Raw genomic sequence first — 7,803 nt, 5'->3', positions numbered from 1 at the left:
TGGTCCTTTAAAAAAAACAAAAAATATTCTCTTTTGTGTATGTCCTTAATCGTTCGTCTTATTTTGTAATTTTTTTTGGTCAAGCAGCTTTTGCGTAGGGGTGTGTGTTGGAAACGGGTACCCGAGTACCCGACCGCTGATGTCAGGAACCGGTTCCGGATTATGGGATCGGGCACCCGCAACCAACTTTTTAAATTACTTAGTAGCTTCTCAGACAATGAAAAAGGAAGGTTTTGAACGCCATTTGTGGGGAGTTTTCGAAAATGAAAACCAAGCTAAAACGGAAAACCAAAGCACGTCTGTGTGCGTTTTAACACGCGACAGATGACGCTCGCGAAAGTTGCAGTTTACACCGTAAAGCTATAAAGCCTTCGGACACCGCCCTTCGGACTGTTAAAGTTTTATTAATACGGACTAGAGTTCCTGAAAATCGAAGGAATTTGATAGGACCGTCTTTTACGTATACCCGGGTACCCGTGTTTATTTCAGTAGGGTACCCGGTTGCCACACTACCCGTAAATGCACACCACTAGTCTTGCAACACCTGAATTAATATACAAAATCACAGGTGTTATGTTGTTACATTTTTGTCTTCATGTGTTTGTCGTCGTATTTTATTGTTTTGCTGTGCGTACACCATTGGTTGAAAATTTCAAAAATTCTGAAACTTTGCGTTGTTTATATTGTTTTTTGTTTGCTATACACGAAAGTATCGGTGATATTTTGTCATTGAGAAGTTCCTTCTCGAAATTTTTCTTACATGTAAGAATATTCTGCTGCATATATGTAAATTCTATGCTAATCTGTGTACATGTACAAGTACTTAAATACGTGTACTGGTACATGTTTGACTATTTCTTCAAGTCTCTATCGCGTTATGCGTATTTTTTGTTATTCGTTACCAGCTCCAGCAAAAGTTAGAAACTTAATGAAACATTAACAAAATATATGAGATTTTAAGCCTGTTAGATTAAAGGGAATATACAACATTTGCTTTTGCTGTAATTATCAGAAAATGATGGATTTGGTGGTTATTTTATAGCAAATATTGTTACACTGACTTGTTTGAAGTTTTGTGTACGGTAGATGCTGGAAAAACCAAGAAAAACAATCATGGTCTTGTAGTCTGGTTCCCTGACACCACTCATGATGAAACGGAGCAATTTATAGGCGTTGGGGAATTGTAAGGTCAGGGAACCAGCCTAGCTGGCTTGTACCCGTTCACAGGTGTGTAATCGATTGCAAACAGAATGCGGACTAACTAAATATAGTAAATTGGGTGCACTATTTGAAAAAAAAAAGCCAGGTTTTTTCCAACGCTGGTCGGCCGACCAGCATTGGAAATTGATACAAAAATACCATGTTTCGTGAAAATGTCGGCACACCAGGTGCCATAATTTTACAGGATGCTTTAGACTGTCATTAACCAACAGTCCAGTAAGGTATTTGATACTAATTCGGCAGTTTTGTGTTTTTTGATGGTTGCAAATGTTGTATATTTCCTTTAAAGCATATCTATGATGTCGTCAGAAAAGAAACAGAAGAAATACTTTAACTCCGGTTTAATCAGATTTCGAAATATTTGATGATTTCAATATTTGATCTTATCTCACACGTAATGGAAAATCTTGAAAATCGTCAAGTTTTACTGGAGCAGTTCACATTTTTTGTTCTGCGGGAAATTTTGTGAGTTTATTTTCTCGTTTTCAGTATTGTATTATGGCTAATATTCGTACATGTATTCTATAATTAGATGTTCGAGTTACGTTTTCATGTTTAACCATTTGTTTTTGTTTTTAAAGTCTTCTTTCTGTGCAGTTGATTGTTAACTTCCCGCAGAATTTGCAACAGATTCTTAATCTCATTGAGGCTGTACAGTATTAATGCAACGCGTTATTGGATTAATGCAACTTGATGGGAAATTATTCTCGTCAAGATTTTAAGGGGGAAGAATTAGAAGTAAACGGTAATGCATGTATATTTGGGGGTTTCATTTTGTTCGTAAGATGGAATTTTGTATCGGAGTGATGTAAATTCAACTTTGGATTTTTGCTCGTTGCGGTGTATTTTGCATTACTCGATGTTGTCCTTGGTGATTATGAGAAAACAAATTCATAAGCTAATACTCGGGTGGGACTCGAACCCACGACCACCTGCTTACTAGTGCAGGCGTCTTACCACTCGGCCACCGAGCTTGCTTGTATGATTTCATTCAGTACGAGTATTTCAATGGTGGTGCCTCCCCCCCCCATTACATTATATTATTAATTACTTATTTGTATTCAATATGTGCTTGCATGCTCAATGGAGTAGCATGTTTGAAAACTCTATATTTTTAAAATATTTTTGTCTTGAAAAAGTTTGTTTGGTAATTCTTTGGCTGATGTGCACGGCCTTTTCATTTTCATACATTGCTGCAGTGGGGTACAGTGGCCTATATAGATTGTCAGATTATCTAAAGACAGAAAATTAACTACATTAAAGACAAGTAATGAAAGTTTATGAGTGCAGTGGTAAGAATAATATTATAATGTGACAGATGGAATGGTCCATTTGTCTCATGGAGTGGAACAGTCCGTCTGTTACCTCATGAAATTATTCTCGCCATTGCACTCATAAAAATGCATTACTTGTACAATACATCGCCTGAAATTGAATAAATCCTCGTCATCTGATTGGTGAAAGTGTGACCGTGCAATGGAACTTCTATTTACCGTTGGATAAAAACTTATATTTTTGCTGTGCGGCTGAGCTGTAGGTTGGAATGAATAATTCAACGGCATGTGATCAACGACCCACCAATCAGCTGATGGGGATTTATTCAGGCGTGGTACAAATTGAAAATACTACATGGAGTGTTAAGTAACACACTGCAGATCATATGTAGATTGAGAACTAAAAAAAATTAATGTTCATAAAGTAGATTTTATAGTGCTGTTTATAGCTTCGTTTTTATCTAACAGAAAACATTATCGGGCAAAATAGCTGCATTTTATAGGATGTATTTAAACTTGTGGGATGAGTGAAAGAACAAACCAAAAACTATTTTTGACTTGCTTCTAATTACATGTAGCTAATTGTTCAATCTTTGATATTTTGTTCGCTCAGAAAATTCTTTGATTGAAATTTGAGAATTTAGTAGAAAAAAACCCACTTTATTTCAAGGAGTGAGCGTTTTATAGCAATAGTCCATTTTTGTCATTGTCTTTGTGAAATTGATATAAATTTAATGTATGGTGATTGTTCTTCGGTGGCTAGTTCACGGTGAAAGTAAAAGAATCTGTCAAAAGAGGGACAAGTTTAGAGCTAATGCCTCTTAGACATTTAATACTTGAAATTTGTGTTTAGGAGTCGTTTGAGAGCTAATCACCCAAATAATGAGTGATCTTGGTAAGGTAGATTTTCAAGAAATTAACATAATTATGCATCCGTAATTTTTGTAAATATGTGCAGTACGTAGATACATCTTGCCTTGCTCATTAGTATAGAGTACTCAGTTTCAGCCATCTTTGTCTGATTCCCTGAAGCCAAACCTTAACAATCAGTGGAAGGGCTCTTGACGTGTTCAGCACCAGACTGTTTTGGTTGATTAGCGCCATTGAAAGTTTCACAGGATGTTTAAGAAACCTGGCCTTCATCTCCAGGTTCGCCTCTATCTCTGGTTTATAAATAAATTAGAAGCTTTTTTAAAAAATATGATTGAGTGAAAGAACTTAAATGTCCAATAATCGCATGAATGAATTTCTTTAAAACCTGCATGTAATGAAAAAAAAATTGATTAATTTTGTTTATTAAGGAAGTAACTAAGTTACATATTTCTTAATTTCTCGTTAATGTTTTGTTCCAATTTATGTTGACTTCAAAGTTCAGAGTTCTTTTCAGATTCACTTATAATTGTTATAAGGCAAAGTGAAAAAAAAAAATAGTTTCTCGTCTGGGTTTTTTGAAGAAATGAAGACGGCGGCCTTTCTTTTTTGAAAAAAAAAATCCAAAAAATTCCAAGATGGCCTGTGGATTGTACCATTTTCAAGATGGCGAATGGATTGTACCATTTCCAAGATGGCCTGTGGATTGTACCATTTCCAAGATGGCCTGTGGATTGTACCATTTCCAAGATGGCTTGTGGATTGTACCATTTCCAAGATGGCCTGTGGATTGTACCCTTTCCAAGATGGCGGGTGGATTGTACCATTTCCAAGATGGCGGGTGGATTGTACCATTTCCAAGATGGCGAATGGATTGTACCATTTCCAAGATGGCCTGTGGATTGTACCATTTCCAAGATGGCCTGTGGATTCTACCATTTCCAAGATAGAACACGGATTCTACTATTTTCTCAACTCGTTTGCTGATATATTTTTGATATTTTTTGTGTAGAAAGGAGCTGTCCCGCTTTCTACCAGATTTTGAACTTGCATACTTCACTATAATTTTGTTGAAAATGAATAAAAATTAAACTATTATCGCAAAACTATGATTTTAAAAAAATGAAGGCTTGCGGGAAAAGGAAGCGAGTGGACGCAGAGACTCATTTTTTTTTTACTTCGCCTAACTCTAATTTAGTTTACGTAGTATTACTGTGTTATTCTTTAAAATCTTTAAGCCTTTAAGGCGATCTTTCTCCGCATGGAAATTTCAATTGTTTGTTAGATAATTTAATAACAGTTAACCCAGAACAAAAAAGTGCAAGATGTATTGATAATGATTAGTATATGCCAAATTGTAACAATGAATGTAATGTACTCGGAATTTATTATACCAGGGCTCGTATGAATGATTAATACAGCTGGATTTTAAGTGATTAACATCACAGTGTATGTAAAAGTAATAATAAAAATAATAATAATAATTTCCCAATTTCAATAAACTAATGAATGTATTAATGGTAATTAACCTAGAAGTCATGTTTTTGTTTGTATAAATCGGTTTAAGCTAGGTATATTCATATCATAATCAAATAATACAAAGAATGATAAAAAAAACCCTGGTTCACAGCTGAGTGTATTGCATTGGGGAAAACTGGAAAATGGCTTCAACTTTTAAGGTAAAAAGGGAAGAAAGCAAAGTTTTTCAATATTTGTTTAAATAAAAATTCGTGAAAAACATTATGCATTGACTTCATGCAAATTCATTTTACATCCAGTAATTTGTCTACTGTCCGTGCTGTTTTTGAGTTTTCACCCCGAAAAGAAAGATTTTGTTTTCAATTTTTTTTCTGGCAATACAAAAGTTATTCACTTTTTAATGAGACATCGACGGAAAATTTCAGAACAAGTTAAGTCATGCCTGTCATGGAATGATTAATCACTTGGCAACTTCAAGATATCGCGGCCCGACAATGAACCGAACCAGTAAGCACCGCCCTATGGTGTTCTGACCAATCACAGCCGTCATTTATGTCCGACGTGCGTGCAGAAAAGTCCGACATGCGTGCGCGCGCGTATGATGCGCGCGGCAGGAAAATGCAGTGTGGCATTTGCACGTGTTAATTTGCTCAGTACGCAGTGGGCAGGGCTTACTGGATCGGTCCATAATTCATTTCTTGCAGGGTACACAGATTTACGAAAGCCCATTAGCGCCACTGCAAGTATATATGTTGCGGATTATTTAATTCGTTATTACGGATTATTAATTCGTTATTGCGGATTATTTAATTCGTTATTACGGATTACTAATTCGTTATAACGGATTATTTAATTCGTTATTACGGATTACTAATTCGTTATAACGGATTATTAATTCGTTATTACGGATTATTTAATTCGTTATTACGGATTACTAATTCGTTATAACGGATTATTTAATTCGTTATTACGGATTATTAATTCGTTATTACGGATTATTAATTCGTTATTACGGATTATTTAATTCGTTATTACGGATTACTAATTCGTTATAACGGATTATTTAATTCGTTATTACGGATTATTAATTCGTTATTACGGATTATTTAATTCGTTATTACGGATTATTAATTCGTTATTACGAATTACTCATACGTTCTGAGTCATTACTCGGCAAGTATGGCACAGGAGTGCAAACGTTGTATGCAAAGATAGCGCCGCCTAGCGGCGCTATATACACAGGCCCCTGGTCACGTGCTCTCCACGTGTGAGAACATCAGACCTAATTCGTAATAACGAATTAATAATCCGTAATAACGAATTAAATAATCCGTAATAACGAATTAATAATCCGTAATAACGAATTACACAATCTGTAACATATATACTTGCAGTGGCGCTAATGGGCTTTCGTACAGATTCGTGGCGTCCCTCGACCGATTTTGAAGGGGGGGGGGGGGGCAAGAAATTTGCCGAACGTGCGAGTACACAATAAGCTCTGGCCGTCTTACATAAAAGTCTTGCATGAAATCTGTGAAAAGGATCCCCGCCGGAGCTTAAAAATGCGACACCCAAAAATGCGACCCTGATTGCACATTATGGAACACCACTCTAACCTAGATTTAGCGATTTGTGATAAATACCACGTGACCATAACATAACTGCACATATTTTGCCTCCGTTTACAATCTTTTCATAAACCTCTTTTTTTTTAGTTATATTTTATGGGAAACTTGGGGGCATTTTTTGGGTAAATTTTCAAGGAACATGCAGACGTACAGACGGGCTGACCGACCACCAAGTGACATGGAGAAGCTTCTTCCAGAGCTTACAAAGGAGGGGGGGGGGGGAGTGGAGTTGGAAGGAACTTTATCATGTATAGGTGGCGCTGTTCAAAGCGGACGATCTTTGCTCGGACAAGAACACGAATTTGCCGACAAAACAAATATGGTGGTGGGGGGGGGGGGGGGAGGAGGCATAATAGTGCATTCCATTTTTCATCTAACTCCTGCACCGCACGATTCAGTGCAAACCTAGAAGAAAACAAATAGTGGTTGGCTTTTCATCCATTTATTACTTTGTTAGGGAGTAAAGTTCGCTACATTAATTTTTTGAAGTCCTTTGATGTCTATTGACATCAGGAGGGAAACTGGCGTAGTATTGTTTTCATTGTAATGTTTGTGAAGAAAATGTGTCTAAGGGTTGCTCCAACCTACGCGTTGAGGTAGGGACTTTGCGCCCTGAAATTGTGAGTGGCATCACTTTTCTTGATACCTACGCATGTGTATCAAGCAGATTGCGGTCAATCAAATTATGACCACCCCCGCCACCAAGTGAGTTGGTCCACAAGTTATCGGAATCGCACAAAGCGGTGCAAATTCTAAAAGATAAAATATGATAATCCTGTCTGAAAAACAAACAAACAACTATTTACGATCAGTCTCCAAATGCACTGACGTATATCAAGCAACATTTTAGACAGTTTATTTGAAAGGAGATTCAGACGTGAGACGTTTCGGGGCAGGTAAGTGCACCGTCGATTGGAAATCATAAATTTGTGGGGAACCCCTTTTTGAAACGAAAACCTATGGTAATAAAATTTCACAATAGAGGACATTTATCAAAAGTTTTATGAGTATTGCTTGGTCTGGATTGGGCATTGCAAAACTTACAAAAACACGAATTGTGAATTCAAAAATCTAGATTAATATCAACGTTGCGATATTAATACTCCGAGTCAATCATGATTCGAGATATTTTAATATAACAACAAAATGTACCGATTGTATGTTTGCCAATTATTTTGTTCTAAACATTCAAGCCACGTTTAACTTAGTTTCTTTGTTTTTTTTATCATTATACACAGTGGCGAACTTTCGGGGGAGGGGGGGGGGGGTTGAGTCCAATATTTGTCAAGGGTGTGAACATTGAATCCAACGCACGTCCTGAATTAGCAACC

At 36.6% G+C, this 7,803-nt stretch overlaps 1 protein-coding gene across 1 annotated transcript in view; it reads left to right on the top strand.

Moving 5' to 3' along the window:
* The first annotated feature begins 7,267 nt into the window (after window positions 1–7,267).
* LOC119731107 (zonadhesin-like) overlaps window positions 7,268–7,803 on the top strand; it is a 36,360-nt gene continuing 35,824 nt past the window's right edge. The window contains exon 1 of the mRNA XM_038204121.1: window positions 7,268–7,368. The gene's annotated coding sequence lies outside the window, so the exon portion shown is untranslated. The remainder of the gene's footprint in view (window positions 7,369–7,803) is intronic.

The sequence above is a fragment of the Patiria miniata genome, unplaced genomic scaffold (genome assembly GCF_015706575.1).
Source record: "Patiria miniata isolate m_02_andy unplaced genomic scaffold, ASM1570657v1 HiC_scaffold_23, whole genome shotgun sequence".
Classification (NCBI taxonomy): Eukaryota; Metazoa; Echinodermata; class Asteroidea; order Valvatida; family Asterinidae; genus Patiria; species Patiria miniata.
Note: the sequence above shows the minus strand (reverse complement) of the source record. Positions and strands in the feature narration are given on the sequence as shown.